We start from the raw sequence: 23,724 nt of genomic DNA on the forward strand, positions 1-23,724 counted from the left end.
GTAATCTCTCTTATACTTTCATTTCTAATCCTGTCCTTCCGATTAACTCCCAATATCCCTCTGAGGGCTTTTTTCTCAAACCTACTAAATCTATGAGTAGAATATAGAAATCCCCTTTTGATGGCATTACTCGACTGCCAAATGTGGATGATATCATGTTGAGGGGTTGATGGAAATAGTTTGGTCATGCTCTTCGCACTCCCCAAGAGAGATTAGTTCACCAAACTTTCAACTGGGCTCCACAAGGCACTAAAAGAGTTGGAAGACCCAGACTTACATAGGTGAAATCTATGAAGCTTGAAGTAGGAGAGGACGATTGGTGTTCTGCTGATAAGGATAGCGTCATCAGCATACTCTAGTTGAGCCAATTTCCTATTACTAATCCAGTCCAATCCTTCTCCACCATCTCCAACTGTTTTATGCATTACAAAATCCATAAGGAGGATAAACAACACAGGTAACAACACATTCCCTTGGAGTAATCCACTGTCTACTGGAAATTCAATTGATAGGACTCCACTAACATTAATTTTGCACTTACTATGCTTCATCAAATTTACATATTTAAGAGGAACTCCATAATAATGAAGGACTCTCCACAAAATTGGCCGATGCACACTATCAAAGGCTTTTTCATAGTTCAAAAATGCCATCGACAATGGATTCTTATGTTCTACACATTGCTGTACAACATGTCATAAAATGAAAATTTGGTCAGTACAACTTCTACCTTTTTGTAAATCCCGCTTGTTCATCTTTCAGCTCTTGGTCAATCTTTCTCTCTAGCCTCTGTAGAATGAGCATATTAAATAGTTTCATGGCAACTGACTTAAGTGTGATGCCTCTGCTATTTTCACCAACAATCCTAGCTCCCATTCATCACACATTCCTGCCACATTCTGTAAAATAATCTCATAAGTAGTCTCTGTGTCACTTCATTTTCAGCCAATATCATATCAGCAGTTATTCCATCGCACCCAGGGGCTTTCCATCTCTTGAGTTTTTTAATGATAGCTTCGACTTCAAACACACTGAATTCATTCATGGGCACTGTTATGTATTTTGTACTGTAATACTATATGGGCTACGGATATGAAGAGTAATGTTGCACAGTATAGCATTGATAGAACGTGTTTGGACATAGTTTAAAAGTGTAGTAGCGAATGTTATGAAGGATTTAATCATTCATTAATTGCCCTAAAGTTAGGATGGGATTCTTCTTACTTTTGTATTGCAGTAGTTTTTGTATGTATGTGTACGAGTTTTGTTTACATATTCTCACTCGAGAATCACAAGTTGTTAAACAAGTCAGAGAGTAGAGCTGTAATGTAGACCTTAGTATATATATATATATATATATATATAATATGAGAGCATTATTGCCTTATTGCCTTATTCAATGTTTGGGTTCCCCCAGGTCCCTCCGTGTGAGGCACCTCGTATATCCACCAGAGAGTTGCTAATGCATCTTCCGGTGTATTTTGCATCTTCCAGTCTTGGATGGTCTGGGATGCATCTTAGGTATTTATCGAGCTTATTCTTAAACACATCTACGCACACTCCTGATATGTTTCTTAGATGAGCTGGCAGCACATTAAATAGTCGCTGCATTATCGAGAGAGAGAGAGAGAGAGAGAGAGAGAGAGAGAGAGAGAGAGAGAATGCAGCACAAAATAAGAACGAAATGTCACTTGCAAATTCATACTACGTATTGAGCCAAGGTGCCCCTGGAGGTGGGGAAGGGATGGGGAAAGGAGGGGCTGTTGTTTAGGGGTTGCTGCTGGGGAAATCGGGGACATCCAAATAGTGTATATAGGTACAGGATGGCCTCTCCTCTCCCCTGCAGTCCAGAGTAGCAATCTGACCTCTCTATTAAATTTTGTATTTATTATAATACAATTTTTTGAAAAAAAGTCATTTATTCCTGATCATAGAAATTCTTGATAAATATGATCAAAATTTCATCGGCATATGTCTATGTACTTTAATCACTTATATATATATATATATATATATACCTTTCTGAGTGGGGATACCTAAACGTGATGAAAGAGTTTGTGTATCGCCATGATCAGCAAAGCTGTACTAGTCAGGGCCACCCATACTAGGTTGGTTTGCTGTAAGCGACCTACAGGGATGGGGAACCTGCGGCCTCAAGGCCACATATGGCCTTCTGGACCATCAAGTGCGGCCTTCTACGGCCTTCAATATATGTAAAGTATATTTCTGCTTTGACACTGAATATTGTGTGTTTGAAATCATTCTACAGCTATTATGTCAACTATACTATATTCATGTGAGTCATGGCTAAATGGTGATATTAAACCCATCGAAAAGCAATATAAATGGTGTATTAAACAACTTTTGGGGGTCAGGAAAACTACTAATAATGACTTATGTATGGTAGAACTGGGACTTCCGCCGATGAGGGCATTAATGAAATCGAGGCAAAGGAAATTCTTGAAAAAGATTGTGCTTGAAAGGAATAATATGAAGGAGGACCCTTTAATTCATGCCAGGCGAATAGTGATGAGCTATAATGACTCTGTTTGGAGGTATATACGAAATCTTATCTCTGATAAGACTGATGATATCGAGGAAGGAAAATGTGAACTCCAATTCCAGTAGGATTGTATCCTATAAAACTGTTAACCCAGATTTAGTCGTTCATGACATTTATACAAACCGATTAAGACTTAATGAAATAGAACGTGTATCATGGACAAGAATGCGGTCAAGTGCTCATTCATTGGTAGTTGAGACAGGTCGGTGGAACAGAAGAGGCAGAGGCCGTCTGCCAATGGATGAGAGGTTGTGTTCATGCGGTGGAGTCCAGACGGAGACTAATGTCATTGAAAATTGTGAACTTTCGTTACAGATCAGGCAGACGTATAACGTTACCACAGCTTTGGACTTGCTAGTAACCAGAACTGATTATGATGTAGTATGCAAAATTGTACATGAGCTTCTTTCTTTGTATTGGATGTAACATTATTATAATGTGTAAATTTGTAATTACAGGAACTTGTTGATGGCGTATAGTTAAATTGGTTTTGTTTTTAGTTTTAGTACAATATATGTGTAATTGAAATTAATTTAGTATGCATAAGAGATGGTACAAAATCTATTGTATTTAATTTTGTAATTTGGACCAAATATTCTTTTGTAAAATTCAGATTATTTTGTATTGTGGTCAATGGAAATATCTATCTATCTATCTATCTATCTATCTATCTACACACATACAAATATGTACACACTGTTCAGTGATGTACCGTACTTCCTTTAGAATGGAAGCAATTTTTCCTTGATTTCAATGAACCTTAACTGAATACAATTAGCCGTTTCCTTGTTAGCTGCAGCAACAACGAGACCCAACACACACACACTCTCTCTCTCTCTCCTCTCTCTCTCTCTCTCTCTCTCTCTCGTACGTAAATCCGAATTATTGTAAACACACTTTAGTAAAGTGGTCTTACATGTTTCATCATATACTTGGCGTTATTCTCTCTCTCTCTCTCTCTCTCTCTCTCTCTCTCTCTCTCGTACGTAAATCCGAATTATTGTAAACACACTTTAGTAAAGTGGTCTTACATGTTTCATCATATACTTGGCGTTATTCTCTCTCTCTCTCTCTCTCTCTCTCTCTCTCTCTCTCTTTTGGAAAGAGGAAAGACACTGCTAATATATAGCATTAGAGGACATGAAGATGGTAAAATTGGAAGATATTAGAGTGCTAAAACAAAACAATGATAACGAGAGAGATTGGTGATGGTGGGAGTTTTTTCTTATCACTCTAGGCGTACCTGCTGTGTCATCAGCAGCCATTGCCTGGCCCTTCCTGGTCCTAGTTTATGGAGAGGGGACTTTGGCGCTGATCATATGTGCTGTACATATGGTCAGTCGCTGGGGAATTGTCCTGCTAAGGCATTGTCATTGTCATGTTGTGGTGGCCGATGCGGTAACGTCCCTGACTGGTGAACGCCAGACTGGGGTTCGAGTCCCACTCAAACTTGTTAGTTCCTTTGGTCGTTGCAACCTTACCATCCTTGTGAGCTAAGGATGGGGTTTTGGGGAGCGTATAGGTCTAGCTGCTGAGTCATCAATAGCCATTGCCTGGTTCTCCTTGTTCCTAGCTTGGGTGGAGAGGGTGCTTGGGCGCTGATCATAGTATACATGTTTGGTAATCTCAGTGTTGTCAGATGTATGAGGACAGAGAAGAATATGGAAAGAATGAGGCAGACTATCCGGTGTATGTGCTAGCAAAGAAAAATAAGCCGTAACCAGAGAGATGAATCTAATGTAGTAATGTCCGGTTAGTCAAAAGACCCAATAACTCTCTAGCGGTAATATCTCAACGGGTGGCTGGTGCCCTGACAAACCTGCTACCTACAATTTATATTTGGATGTCTCCCAAGTTTCTTTAGCTTTTTTTACCTCCCAATCACCATAAACTTATTTTAATTTTCCTTTAATTTTAGTTTTTTAACTTATCCATTCCATAAACTAATAAGAATTTGGTTTGAAGTTTCAACGGTATCGTCTATGTCATTTATGGAGAAGTAAATTTGTGTATCATCCGCAAATAGTTTAAACATCACTTTATAAATATTAGTTACTTTTATAGACCTTTAGTATAGACCCAAAATAAGATAGGGCCTGGTACACTTCCCTGAGGTACCCCTCTGTTTCCAATTCGTACAGAGTAGTTTCTGTAAACCAGGTAGTCTTTTAGATACCCAAAACGATTGGTCTTGAATAATTAAGCAGCAATTCATGCACAATTATATCAAAAGTAACACTAAAATCGAGTAATATCAAAATACTACTTTTGTTCTCATCTATCATATCTAGCAGATCTTTTACAACAGAGAAAATTGCTGTCTCCGTAGAATTAATTATGTGCTAACTAGCTGTTCGATAATGCTTCTATTTCTTCTAAGTGGCTAATTAGCTGTTCAAGAATTACGTATTCAAGCACATTTAAAATAAAGGATATTTTCGAAATATATCTATAGGAGTTTGATTCCTGATCTTATATGGAATAATTGGATATAACTATGATTGAAAATTTTTATTAGCCATACAGTATAAGTTTACTTTTATTTGCCTTTTAAGCCTCGTTTTTTTACACCATTAATCACTTAAATACATTACACAATTTTACAATCATGAAATCTATGGGTTTATTTAGCTAAACATAGGCCTAGAAATGCACAGAGTCATTAATTCATGGTATTATATTCGATAAAGTATCATGAAAAGTTTAGTTTAATTAAAATGAAATATAAATATTGACAAAGGTCCAATAAAATCTACCGAAGTTTACCATAAAACGTTTTCTTTAAGAGAATCGAAATGTCAAAAGTTCATTGTCAAACGTACGATAACTAATAGTTTCAAAATTCCAAATAACACAATATAAAATTTTATTGATGCAAAATTAATAGAATGTGTATATTTTACATTTTATATTAGAATTATTATCATTGAAAAGTATTTCTATACCAAGTTTCGTTTATTAGTTTTGACATTTGTACGATAACAAGAATTTGTTGTCAGACGTAAGATAAATAGTTTCAAAATCCTAAATAACAAAATATCATATTTCATTGATGAGAAATTAATAGAATATGCATATTTTACATTTTATAAAAGGATTATTATAATTAAAAAGCAATTCTATACCGAGTTTCGTATATTAGTTTTGACATTGTACGACAACTTTTAATTTTCTTCAAAGTTCAATCAGCTGATGATGTATGTAAACAAACATGGCGGCCTGCTCAAATCGCCGGCAAATTAATTCTTCGATTTTCGTCAATTCTTCGTTATTTCCTCCTTTATTATCTACAAAAGTAAGTTTATATTACAAATGAATCCCTTTATTGATGTTTATAGTTACATAATTACGTTTTCTAATGTACAAGTTCATTTTATGACAGGACCGGCTGAAGCCCCTAAGGTGACCCCAAGCAAGATTGGATTTGTGGTGTCCATTGGTCCTCAACATCACCTTTGCTTAGTTATGACTTGTGCTTGATTATTTCATGCAATGTGAAGGTGTAAATAATTGAATTTAGGTTGTGAATTCACAATATACTCCAAAATTCAATTTTCACAATTGTAATTTAAATTGCGTAGTTTGTCCCGTTAGTTTTATTATAGTTTAGTACAATATCAATTAGGACATTGGAACTTGGGGGTGTATGTATGAAAGCGGCCACCTGTATGTATTATTATGTTTACCTTAGAGTATGGCAGTGTAAGGGGGGTGGGGGGCATAGGGGGCGTCAGTCCACCTCCCCCCCCCATTAGGTAAGTAGGTAAGGAGACATGGTTTGTGAGTTAGGTTAGGGGGGAAAGTTTAGGTTAGTTGACGTCCATCTTTAATGAACGTGTGAGGAACTGGCCTCTCATATACAAAGGCTCCGGAACTTGCATAATATAATAGATGTCTCTAAATACAGCATTTTGAATCCCATGGCCTACTGTCGGCATCCACTGTTAATTTAGATATATAATTTAATAAAGAAAAGTGTTTAATTCACTAAGTTATAGAACATTTAGGTTTTATTTTATATTTATATTAAAAATTTTTTTCCCAAAACGACTTTTAGTAAATTTCAACCCATAACTATGAATTGCCAAGTTATAATAATCGAAGTAATCAAATCTTAAGTTTTTATAATTGAAAATTAATGCCCAAATTCCATCCCACATGTTCTGCTTGCCAGAACATAGGAGCAATGAGGAAATGGTTATGTCAGTGCAACTAACCAATAAATCCTTATCTCAATCAAGTAAGGAGTTTATTTTCAATACGATGAACACTGCTACAAACGACTCCATAGAAAATAGGATTTAAAGTCACGTTTTCTATGCATCCGGAAGTCCAGGCAAACTAAAGCTCCAGTGTTTAGACCGTCTTTCATCATTGTTAAGCAGTTGTGACAACGGTGACTGGTTTTTTATGATGATCACTGTCAGGGACTACAAAGTTTAAAAAAGGGATTTAATTATACAATTAGGCTGGTACGTACATGGCGTTTTGAATGTTTTTTTTTATAAGGACGACCGTTTGAAATGCATAGATGTTCCTACACATTTACAAACCTTCGTTCTTTATTAGAGATTGATTAAAGCATAGCTGGAACTTAACAGTTAAAAACTTTTACAATGAATTGTTGGCAGTAGCCGGTAGATACTCGCTAGTGGTGGGAAAGCCCCCCTTTCTGCCCGCAAACAACACAGTCACTTTGATTCCCTGCCGCTGAAGAACACAAACGTGCTATTGGGCATTGGCTTCTCTTCAGACTTGCTCTTTAAGATTTTCTCTCTTTAACTCTTGGACAAGGCGTTTGTTCTCAGTGATGACGCTGTGGCGCACCTTTGGACTTAAATCCTTGAAGGTGTGATCTTGAGTATCCGGCTAATATCTCGCCCTTGAGTCAGACTTCTCTGATTGTCCAACCCCCTGACGAGTCCGAAAAGAAGACTTTATCGGGAGAAACAGTTTCCCACTTCCTGAAAGAGACCGTAGTTCTTCGTATGTTTTATGTCATTGATGATGATATGTTTAAAACTTCTTAGTTTTCGCTGGTTATTGTCATGTAAAACGTTCAAAATACTGGAGCCCTTGTCTGCCATACATTCCGAATGCACAGAAAATATGGATTTCCATCTCATTCTCTAGACTAAAGAATGGTTTGTAGCACTTAAAACAGTCCTTACACTCATCAAATAGTCTGTCCTATTCCTTACACATTCTCCTTCACACACCAAACAACACAAAGATAACTGAAAATTTTTCCTTTACTCAAGGTGTTAACTACTGCACTGTACAGTAATTGTTCAGTGGCTACTTTGCTCTTGGTAAAGGTAGAAGAGAGACTAGCAATGATAAAGCAGCTCCGCTAGGAGAAGGACACTCCAAAATCAAACCATTGTTCTCTAGTCTTGGGTAGGGCCATAGCCTCTGTACCATGGTCTTCCACTGTCTTGGGTTAGAGTTCTCTTATTCGAGGGTACACTCAGACACATGATTCTATCCATTTCTTTCTTTCTTTTCCTCGCTGGGCTATTTTTCCTAGGGCTTATAGTATCCAGCTTTTCCAACTAGGGTTGTAGCTTAGCTAGTAATGATATTGATAAAAAAGATTGATGGTTTGTGTTACATGTAGGAACAAATCACAAATTTTAAAGTAATTTGTATTCTTTCTTAACTTTACAAATCGGAGACCTTGAAGTTTCATGAGCTGCCTCAAACCCCCCCCCCCCCCCCCCCCCCCCACAAGCACCCAGGCCGAAGGTCAAAGGGGAGGTTGCTCTACCTGTCAGAGGGGTGGGGCTTCCCCCTGCCCCTTCCCCTCCCCTCCCCTCCCCTCCCCTCCCTATTTGCTGTACCAGTTGTAGCCATGTATTGCGAAAGAAAACCCATTTGACATTGTTAGCGCGCTTAATGTGACAGTTCATGCTGTGTTTTCCGGAGAGAGAGAGAGAGAGAGAGAGAGAGAGAGAGAGAGAGAGACGCGCTTAATGTGACAGTTCATGCTGTGTTTTCCGGAGAGAGAGAGAGAGAGAGAGAGAGAGAGAGACGCGCTTAATGTGACAGTTCATGCTGTGTTTTCCGGATAGAGAGAGAGAGAGAGAGAGAGAGAGAGAGAGAGAGAGAGAGAGAGAGCGAGCACAGTCTAATATGATCTTCATGAATGATCTGGTTGAAGTGCAAAGAAAATACGTGCAACAACTGTTGTTGTTATTATTATTACAAGCTAAGCTATAAACCTGGTTGGAAAAGCAAGATGCTATGAGCCCAAGTGCTCCTACAAGGAAAAATAGCTCAGTGAGGAAAGGAAATTAACAAACTACAAGAGAATTAATGAACAAGTAGAATTAAGTATTTCATGAACAGTAACAACATTGAATTATATCTTTCATATCTAAACCATAAAAACTGAAAAAAAAGAGGAAGAGAAATAAGATAGAACAGTATGCCTGAGTGTACCCTCAAGCAAGAAAACTCCAATCCAAGACTGTGGAAGGCTATGGTACAGAGGCTATGGTACTACCCAAGACTAGAGAACAATGGTATGATTTTGGAGTGTTCTTCTCCTAGAAGAGCTGCTTACCATAGCTAAAGAGTCTCTTCTACCCTCACCAAGAGGACAGGAGAATGTGGTGTACTGAAAGAGGGAATGTCTGAAATTGAATTGGACATAAGAATAGGCTGAGGTATTGACAAATGAAAAGTTTGTACTTGAAAAAAAAAAAATTTCTTAAAAATGCTATCTCTGAAGATATTGATATGCATTATGCTAATACAGTTCTTTAGTTTTGTATGTGTTTTGATACGTTACTATATTTTATAGATTGTATGTTACTGAATTGCTGTACTGTATTACGTGCTGAAATTCCTTTTGACAATTTCAGGACCTTTTGCCATGACATTGAAGATGTACGACGCCAAACGCGAAGCTCCTAGCATGATGCCTTTCGTCGCCACGGGTCAGATGGGAGGTGGCTGCATCAGTGAGGGGGAAGAAGTGTACGAGGTGCATCTTGGAAAGGTCTATTTGAAGAGAAGCTCCAATGAAAAGTTGCAGCAGCATTTAAAGTACATTTACCCCTTCACAAGTCTTGTGGTACATGGAAAAGGTATTTAATTCTTATCAGAGTTTTTTCAGATGTCTGGTTTATAAAGTCTATGGGATTGAAGTGAATGAGTTCTCTCCATTCTCTGCAATCTAATGCCCCTTTTCTGCCCTGCGTTCTGAGCCGTTATATTGGTTCTAAGCCACTTTATTCCATTTGAACCATTTCATTGACTTAAACGATTTTCAAATCGTCTCGGTCAATGAGATTTCAATGACGTATGTATTATTTCTATTTGTGCTTTACCATAGTTCTTCGAGATCTGACTTTTCCTCCCCACACGTGGCCATTCTTTTTTATTTCGTGGATGTTCAGAGTTTGAAATGGACATATGACGAAAGAAGTAAAGAAGGATTAAGCTGGAAAGTGTTGGGGGCGACCAACGGAAAGCTTCAGTAGATCAGAAGACCCGAGTTGAAATTGCTTAGAATTGAAGGGAGGGATGAGAGAAAGCATTATGTCTAACTCTACAGACCAATTATCTTAATGGTCTAATAGTAAAGTGCTGTATGATGGAGTATCTATTTCAAGAAGGGGACTTCTTGGGACACGCGTAGTTCTTATGGATGCAACTTCTGTATGTTCGCCCCTTTTTTTCATGACTACCGGTACCGTATATGCAAGGATGTTTTTGTGAGTGGCAGTGTCCTTTGTTTTAGCCATGGCTCTTGCTATCCTTCTTTCTCTTTTTGTGTCTGGTAAAACTTCATACCATTAGTAAACAGGTTATTTCCTGATGAATGCTTGTAAACGAGGCTTAAGTGATGGTGATCCAGAAATTTGTGAACTAGAAGATTATATCAAAGTTATTTTCTATACTTCAAAAACTTTAAAGCAATCATTTTGTCCCTCATAGAAAACCACAACATAACTTTCGAATTCCCTTCAAGATTCCAAAATAAGTAAACCAGACAAAGTTCCTGTGCTGTGCTCAGACTCTGTATCAAAAGTGTCTCATTGTAATCTTATAGAGAGTGCATCATTAGGACGATCACTCGTCACTTACACATTATCAGTTTTCCTGGTGGTTGTAATTTGAAGGGAAATATTTTAAGATCCATCTTTTATTTATTTTCCATAACACTAGACCAGTCAAGATTATTTTTTTGAATGTGGATTACATGTGAAACGAGTTCCCTCCTCTCTCTTTGATTCTCCCAAACTCATATCATTGTTAGGTTTCCAATATTAAACTTACCCGATAATCATGTAGCTGTCAACTCTGTTGTCCGACAGAATTCTATGGAGGGATACGCCAGCTATCACAATACTAGAAGGGGGTGTTCTTACCAGCGCCACCTGTGGCCAGGTACTCAAGTACTTCTTGTTGACACCTCCTCAATTATTCCTCTGTCGTGCTTCTGACAAGACGTTCTGGGATACGCTTATGTTCTTGGAGTATTTTCACGACTTTGGTGAAGTATTTCTCTTTGATTTCGGCTATCGCTTTACTGGAAACTTCTATTTTAGCTTAGTTAGCTTTTGGAATTAATTTGATTAATTTTGGTGACGAAGAGAGTATGAACTCTCGTTCACCTTTCAATGGCCGACCCTTCCCTTAGACGGAAGTGTTGGTGTCTAAGAGAGTATAGACTCTCTTTCTTAATTTTGCTTAACAAAAGTTATAGATTTATTTTATATCTCTCCGCCTCTTATAGGCCTCTTCGATTAACTTCCTTTTATTATAAACTTATTAAAATTAATTTTTATATTTGTTTATATTCGACCTTCCTAATAGTAGGCGGTCTTTTCTTGGTACCGAAGTTAATTATCGTGAGCCCGTCATTTCGGTTTTACGTGTTAACATATTATGCTATTTTAAGGTATTTGAAAGAATTTCTTTGATAGTCTCGTACTTTTTCAAAGTTGAACTAACGTTTTGTTTGTCTCGGCAGTTGTTGACGTTCAGAACGTTTCAACTTGCACTCTATCGTTACGATAGAGAAAGAATGTTCACGGTTTCACATTGCAGTAAGAGTAACCGTGTCTAGCGTTTTGTTCATTCTTTCTTAACTTAATGGTTTTGATCCTAATAAAGGAACTTTTCTTTTTGGGAAATATTTCAGTTTTTTCCTTTAACAATAATATGTTTTAACGATATATATGATTGGGCTCTTCTCTCAGGTTCTAAGTCAAGAGAGAGAGAGAGAGAGAGATAGAGACGGAGGGAGAAAGAGGATAAACGTTTCCCTCAAGCCTGCCAGGCGTACGAGTAACGTCGTTATCGTTTTGCTCTTATCCCTAGTCTCTTTAGGGGAAGAAGGTAAACGTTTCTAGAGTGATCTAGTGTTTAGTCTCTTTCCAGCCACTGAATTTTCTTTCATTAGATTTTTCTGTTACATTGTAATTCTGTTTTCGCAATTACTAACTTTTGAGAAGGATAGAATTGCGTGTTTCAGGTACAAACCACTTAAAGTTTCGAGTTCAGTGAAATAAGTGCAAACAGAAATCAAAGTGATAAGTGATTAGCGCAAAGTATGTCAGTGTTATGCGTGAGGGTACTTTTGTGCGCGCCAGTCGTCCTCCCAGTCCGGGACCTCTTGCAAGCTCCCAAGCCCAGGGGAGAAGCAATGTCGAAGGGCATAAGGGTTCGGCAGGCCTTGATCGGCGCACAGAAGTATCCTCGGTGGTTGTGGGCGTGTCTTACCGAGACCGTCACTCCCACCCGCAGACGATTGAGCCCTTATTTTGCTCGTCTGCAGAAGAGATTTAGAGGAGAAAATAAAGGCAGAGTTACGCTGGTCTCAGGTCTCAAGACCTCTTAAACGTAAAGTCCAGACCTATGCCAGACGTACGAAGTAAAGTTCAACAACCCGGATGCACCTGATGCGTGAGTGTCGTGCTGAGAGTGTTGCACCTCCTCCTCCTCCTGCACCGGTGGTGCACCAACCGCCTGCACCCGTTCAGCCTGTGCTGCACCCGCCTGCACCGGTGGTGCACCAACCGGCTGCACCCGTTCAGCCTGTGCTGCACCCGCCTGCACTCGCTGCACCCAGTCGCAACACCATCTGCCAGGCGTACGATGTTGTGGACTCTACTACAGTCCATGCAAGCACAGCTTTCGGACCTGTTGCGTGAGTGTCGGGCTGAGAGTGTTGCACCTCCACCTGCACCCTTTCAGCCTGTGCTCAACCCGCCTGCACTCGCTGCACCCAGTCGCAGCACCATCTGCCAGGCGTACGATGTTGTGGACTCTACTACAGTCCATGCAAGCACAGCTTTCGGACCTGTTGTGTGAGTGTCGGGCTGAGAGTGTTGCACCTCCCCTGCACCCGTTCAGCCTGTGCTCAACCCGCCTGCACTCGCTGCACCCAGTCGCAGCACCATCTGCCAGGCGTACGATGTTGAACCTCTTTCTGTGTTCGCTGTTCCCAGTGTTGTTCAGCCTCAGCCTTCTTTAAGGCAACCTTCGGTTTGGGATCAGGAGGATTACCCCACTCTTCCTCCTCCTCCCCTGGCTGCTCCACCGGTGGTGCAACTCTCGGTGGAGGTACAACCTCTTCCACCTGTGAGTCAGTCTCCTCAGCTGCTGCACCGAGCTCAACCCGTGCACCCTGATCCTGCGCCTCAGACACCTCTGCTTGCGGGAACTTTACCTTGTTCTGCGCAACCTCGGTCTCTTCACGCTCCACTCATACCACAGGAACAGGAACTTTCTGCACCTTCCACTGTTGTTGTTCCAGCTCGTTCTGACTCTGCTGTTCAGCATACCTTACCTCCATTTTCAAACCATGGCAAAAATATGAATCATGAGTTATGAATATAAGGTAAACATTATGTTGATTTTTAAACCCCATGCAAGCATGCATAAAGCACTCTAGCACTGGTCATGGAATTTCTGAGAAATGTTAAACGCCATGCACACGCTCTGCTTTCCTTACAGCAGGCTCTGCTTACAGCAGGCTCTGCTTACTACATGCTCAGCATTCAGCATGCTCTGCATTCAGCATGCTCTGCATACAACATGCTCTGCATACAGCATGCTCTGCATTCAGCATGCTCTGCATACAACATGCTCTACTTACAGCATGCTCTGCATACAGCATACTCTGCATTCATCATGCTCTGCATACCTTACCGCATGCTTCTCAACATATCTTGGGTTGTTGCCAACTCACTAGACTGTCAAGCAGTTTCATAACGTTGCCTTCTAGTCTGCTGCTTTTGCACCAGTGAACCCTCACTCAGAGAACTTAGCTTTTCTAGGATAAGGTCCCTGTAGATGAGAAAGTTCTTTTCTCCCTCCTTCTGATATTCCCTTGAGGACTCTGTCATTTGGAGGGAGCCTTTAGCTGCATAACCTCTTATGGACTTTTATTTAAGCATAACATGCTTACAGGGAAGGTAATGGTTCCACTTCAGCCGCTAATCCCGTCTGTTACCACACCTGCTCCCATAGACCTTGAGCTGTGTTGCATGACATGCAGTCCAAGCTTAGTCCTTGTTAGAGGATTTTTGTTTACGGAGTCAATGTGTCACGGGGAAGACGTTCAACAACCAACAGAAGGGACTTGTTGTGACGCAGTGCGGCAACCTCAGCAACCCGTTAAGGAGTTGTCTGTACGACCCAGATAGTCTAGACAGATTCGGGTTGTCACTGTACTTCCTCGCTTGCCCATGATTGTCAGTTTACAGACTGTGCAGCAGTATCATGATCTTGTGTCCGGCTCCGTCAGACGACTGGCTTTTAAGAGCTCCCACAAGTCGTCGCTGTCTGGAGATTTTCAAATGGACTATGGATCTGACCAAGGAACTGGGCCTCCTGGTCAATTTTGAGGAGTCTCAGCTCGTTCCATCCCAGACCATTGTTTCCTTGGGTATGGATCTTCAGAGTCGAGCTTTTCGGACTTGTCCGTCGGCCCCAAGGATCTTCCAAGCCCTAGAATGCATCCAGAGCATGCTGAGAAGGAACCGATGCTTAGTCAGGCAGGGGATGAGTCTAACAGGGACACTTTCATCGCTGGCCCTGTTCATCGAGTTAGGGAGACTCCACCTCCGCCCCCTTCAGTATCATCTAGCTGCTCACTGGATAAAGGACATGACGCTAGAGACGGGCTCAGTTCCTGTTTCCGAAGAGATGAGGTCTACTCTAACGTGGTGGAAGAACAGCATTCTTCTCAAGGAAGGTCTACCTTTGGCTGTTCAGACCCCCGACCACCGTCTCTTCTCGGACGCATCGGACACGGGCTGGGGTGCGACACTGGACGGACAGGAATGCTCGGGAACATGGAATCAGGAGCAAAGGACACTTCACATCTATTGCAAGGAGTTGTTGGCAGTTCATCTGGCCTTGATAAACTTCAAGTCCCTCCAGCTTAACAAGGTGGTGGAGGTGAACTCCGACTACACCACAGCCTTGGCTTACATCTCCAAGCAGAGAGGGACTCATTCGAGGAAGTTGTTCAAGATCGCAAGGGACCTCCTCATTTGGTCAAAGATCGAAAGCTCACGCTGGTAACGAGGCTCATTCAGGGCGATATGAATGTCATGGCAGATCGCCTCAGCCGTAAGGGTCAGGTCTTCCCCACAGAGTGGACCCTTCACAAGAATGTTTGCAGCAGACTTTGGGCCCTGTGGGGTCTGCCAACCATAGTTCTATTCGCTACCTCGATGACCAAGAAGCTCCTCTTGTATTGTTCTCCGATTCCAGACCCAGCAGCAGTTCGCGTGGATGCCTTTCTGCTGGATTGGTCCCATCTCAACCTGTATGCATTCCCGCCGTTCAAGATTGTCAACAGGGTACTTCAGAAGTTCGCCTCTCACAAAGGGACACGGTTGACGTTGGTTGCTCCCCTCTGACCCGCGAGAGAAGGGTTCACCGAGGTACTGCAATGGCTGGTCGACGTTCCCAGGACTCTTCCTCCTAGAGTGGACCTTCTGCGTCAACCTCACGTAAAGAAGGTACACCCAAACCTCCACGCTCTTCGTCTGACTGCCTTCAGACTATCGAAAGTCTCTCAAGAACTAGAGGCTTTTCGAAGGAGGCAGCCAGAACGATTGCCAGAGCAAGGACGACATCCACTCTCAGAGTCTATCAGTCTTAATGGGAAGTCTTCCGAAGCTGGTGCAAGGCCAATGCAGTTTTCCTCAACCAGTACCACTGTAACCCAGATTGCTGACTTCCTGTTACATCTAAGGAACGTAAAATCCCTATCAGCTCCTACGATCAAGGGTTACAGAAGTATGTTGGCAGCGGTTTTCCGCCACAGAGGCTTGGATCTTTCCTCCAACAAAGATCTACAGGACCTCCTTAGGTCTTTTGAGACCTCAAAGGAACGTCGGTTGTCCACTCCAGGCTGGAATCTAGACGTGGTCCTAAGGTTCCTAATGTCATCAGGATTTGAACCGTTCCAATCAGCCTCTTTTAAGGACCTCACATTAGAAACTCTTTTCCTCGTGTGCTTAGCAACAGGTAAAAGAGTAAGTGAGATCCACGCCTTCAGCAGGAACATAGGTTTCACATCTGAAACGGCTACATGTTCCTTGCGGCTCGGTTTTTTTGGCTAAAACGAGCTTCCTTCCCGTCCTTGCCCTAAGTCGTTCGAGATCCCAAGCCTGTCCAACATGGTGGGGAACGAACTAGAGAGAGTACTTTGCCCTGTTAGAGCTCTTAAGTACTATTTAAGAAGGTCAAAACCATTACGAGGACAATCAGAAGCCTTATGGTGTGCTATCAAGAAGCCTTCTCTACCAATGTCTAAGAACTCAGTTTCTTACTACATCAGGCTTCTGATTAGAGAAGCAAATTCTCATCTGAAGGAAGAAGACCTTGCTTTGCTGAAGGTAAGGACACATGAAGTGAGAGCTGTGGCTACTTCAGTGGCCTTCAAACAGAACCGTTCTCTGCAGAGTGTTATGGATGCAACCTATTGGAGAAGCAAGTCAGTGTTCGCATCATTCTATCTCAAAGATGTCCAGTCTCTTTACGAGTACTGCTACACCCTGGGTCCATTCGTAGCAACGAATGCAGTAGTAGGCGAGGGCTCAGCCACTACATTCCCATAATTCCATAACTTTTTAACCTTTCTCTTGAATACTTTTTATGGGTTGTTCGGTCGGCTAAGAAGCCTTCCACATCCTTGTTGATTTGGCGGGTGGTCAATTCTTTCTTGAGAAGCGCCGAGGTTAAAGGTTGTGATGAGGTCCTTTAGTATGGGTTGCAGCCCTGTATACTTTAGCACCTTTGGGTTGATTCAGCCTCCAAGAGGAACGCTGCGCTCAGTAAGGAAGACGAACTTAAAAAAGAGACAGAGTAACGGTTCAATTCGACTTCCTTACCAGGTACTTATTATTTCATTGTTATTTGAGATAACTGTTATATGAAATATGGGATACTTAGCTATCCTTTAATCTTGTACACTGGTTTTCACCCACCCCCCTGGGTGTGAATCAGCTACATGATTATCGGGTAAGTTTAATATTGGAAAATGTTATTTTCATTAGTAAAATAAATTTTTGAATATACTTACCCGATAATCATGATTTAATTGACCCTCCCTTCCTCCCCATAGAGAACCAGTGGGACCGAGGAATAATTGAGGAGGTGTCAACAAGAAGTACTTGAGTACCTGGCCACAGGTGGCGCTGGTAAGAACACCCCCTTCTAGTATTGTGATAGCTGGCGTATCCCTCCATAGAATTCTGTCGGACAACAGAGTTGACAGCTACATGATTATCGGGTAAGTATATTCAAAAATTTATTTTACTAATGAAAATAACATTTTTCTTGTATCCCCTTTGACCTTCTTACAGGTCAAGAAGAGGCAATTTCCATGGCTAAACCTCTCCTGATCAACCGTTCCTTGTCCCTTTTTGTCCCATGTCAAAACTTCCCCATTTTTTGAGTATCGTTTGGGATTATTTCCTCTGCCAAAGGAGTTACGTCTTTACTCCTTTATTGTTTTGGGTCATTAGTGTAGAGGTACCTTATGGCACATGAATTCAGCCAAATGTTTTCATAATTGACAACAATTGATTAGGATTTTGAAAGCGATTAAAAGGTGATATTCTTGATACTAAAACAGCGATGGAAAGGAGAATATGATTCACACTGATTTTGTTGTAATCAATGATAACAGCTGAGCAGAGTTTGAGCGCAGTCTTTTAACTCCTTCAAGATGTTAAGGCCATGTTTGGAGTTTCTCCTCTGGATTATAAAAGAGGACGGATAATTCAGATATCTTTTGTATTTAGATCCATTTGACAGGAGTTACACATTAGATCCGTATCCCATCTCATGTTTGCAGTAGATATTTCTGGATGACATCTGAATGTTCAATGAGTAGCTTCTTTATAAGTTATGCAGAAAACTGAACTTGAGTTGAACTAGGACAATTAATAGACCCTATCCAGGTTCATTATGCTTAAGAAGTCAGCAGATGTTGCTTCAAATGCTTTATTCCACCATTATTGGAACTTTGACCGTTTGAATGCATGTCAGAAGCTACGTTGAATCTTTATCTTTTAAGGCAAACTTGCTTGAGGTTATGATTTTCTTGTTGTGAAATAGTGTGTTTGCTTGGAAGAGTCCAGACGTCTGTTGAGATCACTTTCTTCTTCTTTAACACCCAACTGCAGGCAAGGCCCTATACTCACTTTATGTAAATCAAGCAAACCTTGTCAATAATGGTACTAATTAAATTATGTGATTATCTGTCTTCCTCTTATCATAAGTGGTCGGTTGCCTGATGCGCCCTTTCCAGTGCCTTCTTTCAAATGCATCTTCTTCCACCAAACCTCTTCTCTCCACATCCTCCTTCACCTTATCTCGTCATCTAATTCCCTGCCTCCCTCTCGATCTTCTCCCCTTTGAGAGGTTCCTTCCAAGCCCTTCTCCATCCCTCCTCACCACATGCCTACACCATCTGTCGTGACACTCTACTATGCCTGCCATTCTTCCGTGGTAGGATCTAATTAAATCGGCATATCTCCTTGATGCCTTCAGACTTTTTGGTGTATAGGTACCAAAAATACTTGATTTCCTTTAAAGTTATATAATGATCTCTGTGGCATTACTTTTGATTTTGAGGCTCACAGCTTGAAGAAGAAAAGTCTTGATAATACTTCAAGATGGACCATATTTTATTTATCCTATACAGTCCCTGAATTTACATTGTAGCAGAAGTTAATTTGTTTGGTATATTTATTTTTGTTTCTTATTTCTTCCTCTTGTTTTTTCCATCTGGGTATTAGAGTCTCTCAAGAAGCTTGCTGTACAGACTTGTTTTCTGTGAATTTTTGCTCATTTTGAATAATGGAATTGCTAGAATAGAAAGCTTCTTAGTTTATTTCCTTTGGTCCAAAACTACTTCAATTAAATCATATTTACCATAAAAGTTACTTGATATCTTAATTGAATTATTATTATTCTTATCATTATCATTATTGTCACTATCTAAGTTGGAAAAGCAAGTTATTTTCCCTGTTGGAGCCCTGGGGCTTACAGCATCCTGCTTTTCCAACTAGGGTTGTAGCTTAGCAAGTAATAATAATAATACTTGGAGGGGTGGGGGCTTCCTGGCCATCCTCCAGTAAGTACCTCGTTATGAATTTTAACAGCCCAAGTTCCAGCTGAGCTGAAAGCAGACTCTTATCAAAGGACTTAGGTTTGTGTAGTCAGGAGAAATACAAATTACTTTTAGAATTTGTAATATTTTCTGTTGTATTATCTATTTAAGAAACAATGTTTTGCTTTTCATTATTTCTATATTATGGTGCTGTATTTTCTGTTGTATTTTCTCTTTAATAAACAAAGTTTTTCAGCTCACTACAGTATCCTGTATATAACAATATGTCTGCTGTATGCATTACTCAAAGGGCACTTTTCTTCCTTCTACCCTACCTACGTGTTCCCCCCTCCTCTCTTCTTTCTTGCTGTCCATCCTCATAACGTTCCCTTCATGCTGCAGGTGCTGAATAGCCTCCCTGGGCCCTGTGTTGGGCCATCTGGTCCAAATTCATAAATCCCATTGAACCAGTATATCCTTTTTACTGTTACATTTTAATTATTGGTATTTTTATTCGCCACAGACACTAAAATGTTTATTGAGAACACAGACAAATCCAGCCATGACAGACCACAGAGGCAGCTGCCAATGACCTCGGATCACCTAGCAGCCCAGTCTGCCCTACCTGAACCTCGACATGTCACGTGGAGGACCATCCCAAGTCTAGACATCTTGCCATCATGAACCTTATAAAGTCTGAGTACTTAAAAGATGCTTCTCAAGTCATGCCGTGTCCTGTCCTTACTCTGGCCAGCGTCAGTGTGTGAGTATCACCAGGTCTTCTTGTGACTGTATTCAAACCTTACACTTTCTAGAGCTCATGTTTCCATCTCATGTTATGCATGAAGAGTGTTTGTTTGTTCCTACACAAATACAAACCTCGTACTCCAACAGAAGTATACTTTCAGGGAAGGTGGATGTCACAGCTGTTTGAACTTCACTGAGGTGGAGGTAGTTATTGCTAGGTAGTGGGGAAGACCCTCACATCTGACCGGCCACTGAGCCCTCACTTTGTTTTCAGCTGCTTTAGAGTACAGGTGAGCTTCTTAGATAATTGTGTTGGCAGATCATCGTGGGAGAGGAATGTTTGGAAGGAATGAGGGATTTGTAGTGGTTTCCTGATAACTGTGTGACAGGTGTCTGTTCAAACCTGCCAATATCCACATTCTTGTTTCTGTTAGACAGCATTCCTCTTTGCTATTTATTCCCTCACTTGTGTGGCCGAGTGATGGCAGTGACTACATATTCCTAAGAAGGTTGGCAAGCCTTAGACATTGATGTGCAAGTGCAGTACACAAGACTTCTACTGTGGGAGAAAAAGCTGTGCTGCCGTAGGAGTTCCCTCGACTCCCTTCACTGGAGACCAAGAAGTCTACAACTCAATGCAGAGGACTCCTGTGTGTGCATCCACAAGCTTCCTTCTGAGAACGTACCTTCGCCTTCTAGTATGGACAGATACTCCCAGAGTTCACTTGATTACATTGCACAGGATCCCTACAGTATGTTTCAGAGTGTATCATCTGCTAGATCCCACGTGCTGGTCCCCAAGAGAAAGAACCCTACGTGTGTGACAGATCACCATTCACATAGGATACTCTTCCTCTAGATCCTACCAAGGAAGACTTATCTGAGAACATCCAGGATGCCTGGTCTATAGGAGTCGCGTATTTGTGACTCCTGACGTTTCCATCCCTACGGGAGAGAGTGTGTGGTACAGAAAGTGTTCTTTCCTCTTCCTGGACGATCTTTCATATCGTTCCCAGTAGAGAGAAGGAAGCAGTGCATACCTCTGTTATATCCGGTCTCATACCTAAGGAAGAACTGTACCCTCAACCGAATACTGCTACTTCCCCCAAAGAATAAGACATCTGAGCAAAGTAGCAGTTAGTCTTTGGTGATCTCTCTCCAAGTACGCAAGGATGGTACGTACCAAGAACATAGCCAGCTCTAAGCAGCACATGATAAAGTTGTTCACACCTGTTATTAGCACTTCGTTTTTTACTCCTCTTAAAAGATTCTGGGCTATTTTTCCTGTTGGAGCCCTTGGACTTATAGCATCCTGCTTTTCCAACTAAGGTTGTATCGTAGCTAGTAATAATAATAATAGCATGTAGATCTTGTCATTGGAGGTATTCCTTTGCAGCACAAGGACATCCACAAAGATACGTGGACTTCACCAGCCATGTGTCAATTACAAAAATCAAATAGATCACATAGCCATTAATAAAGAGAAAAGGAGGACTCTGAGAAATGTAGGAAGCTATAGAGGTGCAGATATTGGTAGTGATCACCAACACGTCATTGCCACTTATAAATTAAAACTGAAAGCACCCAACAGAAAGGTAGATAGAATACCTAGATTTGATACAACTAAGCTTCTAGAAGAGGAGCACACAGAAACATTTACAGTTGAATGTAGGAATCAATTTGCAGTCTTAGAGCCTTTGAAAGACGAAGAGCTGACAATTAATGAAGAATGGTGTGATGTTAAAAACATATATCAGTCAGTTGGTAGTGAAGTCTCGGGAGTCGTAGTTACAAGGAGAAAGCCATGGATATCAAATGATACTTGTGATATTATAAAAAAGAGACAAAGACAAATTAATTGTTGAACATTTTTGAGGAAGTAATGAAAATTACAAGGTATAGCATGCTAAGTATTCCAGTATTGATAGTGAGGTCAAAAGAAAAGCCAGGAATGACTGGAGAGAATATTTAGACAGTAAAGCAGATGAGGCTGACAAAGCTATGAATTCAGGGAGTGGTTATGGTGTAAGAATTACTCATGGAATTATTAATGAAATCTTTATGGGGAGGCCAAGAAGAAGTCCCTATTCTTTGGAGGGATGTACTGTATAGGCAACCATGGTGGAAGGCTCCCCATGGCTCCCTCATCCACTCTGCAGTTGTTGTCATGGGCCCAGGCCCTTCGAAGACGGCTGCAGCAAGACTTTTGGTATCTGCCACACCTTCAGTATTGTCTTTGAAGAAGCTCTGTCTGCCACCAAAATAGGATCAGGACCTCCAGCTGCTTCTTCCTCTTATGGAAAGTGTTGACAGTGCTCCACCCTACCGTGCCTGATCTGGCAGTTCAGGAGGGCTGGTAGAGGTAAGAAGTAAGGTAAGAGGTGTTGAAAATGATGTAAAATTATTACATCACTTATGTTTTTCTTCTATTTATCATTGTTCTTATATAATGCGTTCTTAAAGGTTTAATATTTGGTTTAATTATTGTTAATTTGAATAATGTAATCATTAGTATAATTTAGTAAATTTAATTGAGTTTTTCTATGTTTACTTCGAGCTTATAAAGGGAATATGTAATTATATTTTCGTTGTGACGGTAAACACCTTTTAAGTCTCGAAGGTATAACAACTGTTAACGGGCAGCTACTACTGTTTGTTTCTTTTGTTTTCCGAGGAAAGGAAACGCTGAGCAGCTGAGACAGTCGTAGTGGAGTCCGTTTGGAAAAATCGTACCAGTCAGTTAGTTGGTTTGGTTGGTGGAATCAACGTAGAGCCGGTTGCTTTTCTTTCAAGCTCGACGGTTATATTAATAATGGACGGCTAATTACAACGAACTGTGCCCAAATCACCGCTCCTGCTCAAGTCTTGCCAGCAACGAAGACATGTCTCTTACCATCTTAGACACAGGATATACTTCATTTATTGCCGAACTTCCGAGGTGCCGATAAGGCTTTAAGGTACGTCACAACGAAATGATGGGTGTCTATTTCTAAAGTGATCCTAGCCTTCTTATCATTTCACCAATGGAAATGATGGCACACTTATTTGCAAACTTGCTTAATAGTCCTGAATTTAATCGTTATATTTAGTGATTCATATTAACATATCTTATTAAACTAAATATATACCTATTGAAGCATAAAAAACTACTTAATAATTTGTAAGAAATTTGTTTTATCTTCGGATACTATTCGTTTATTTTAACATCTCGAAAATCTAATTTCTAGGATCAGCTTCATGGAAGTAATGTTCATATATATAAATATAAGTTTTTGAAGGATCCTTTAACTCTAATTCTTTATTTTATTTTTCGAGATGTGTTTATGCTAATTTAGGTTTTTGCAGTTGTTACCCCCTTGTCGTTACTATTTAAGTTTATTATTATTAGGGGGTAATAGAATGTTTGTTTGTTTTTCTTCAGGGCTCTCTTGAAGTTGCGGGAAATTGGGAAGGACCGAAACTTTCACCCCCTTGTCGTTACCCTTTGACACAAGGTCGGTCCTCCTAAGGATACTCTCAAACGATTTTTATAGTTACCCAAACCGAACATCCTTTCAAGAAATTTAGAAATATTTAACCTAAATTTAAAAAAAAAACTATTCTGAAACCTTTAATCAAATTTAAGAGTTTTATTTTGTTTGAGTTTTATTACTAAAATTTCCTGTATAGATAACTTTTTTCAAGATGGCGACCGTGACAGGATTGCAAATAAGGAGTTCGGTTTGGTTGCTTGGTTTGGATGAGAGTAGGAGTGGTTTTTGGGCTTGTTCTGTATTTGAAATTTTCTTATTCTATTTTGTACTGTTCATTTTTGTCG

General features: G+C 40.5%; 1 long non-coding RNA gene across 1 annotated transcript in view; it reads left to right on the forward strand.

The window, feature by feature from the left end:
* The first annotated feature begins 5,763 nt into the window (after positions 1 to 5,763).
* Positions 5,764 to 23,724, forward strand: part of LOC137636049 (uncharacterized) — a 41,322-nt gene continuing 23,361 nt past the window's right edge. Inside the window, exons 1-3 of the long non-coding RNA XR_011042903.1 lie at positions 5,764 to 5,858; positions 9,433 to 9,657; positions 19,684 to 19,923. This is a non-coding gene — a long non-coding RNA (uncharacterized lncRNA). The remainder of the gene's footprint in view (positions 5,859 to 9,432; positions 9,658 to 19,683; positions 19,924 to 23,724) is intronic.

Source organism: Palaemon carinicauda, unplaced genomic scaffold, assembly GCF_036898095.1.
Source record: "Palaemon carinicauda isolate YSFRI2023 unplaced genomic scaffold, ASM3689809v2 scaffold218, whole genome shotgun sequence".
Classification (NCBI taxonomy): domain Eukaryota; kingdom Metazoa; phylum Arthropoda; class Malacostraca; order Decapoda; family Palaemonidae; genus Palaemon; species Palaemon carinicauda.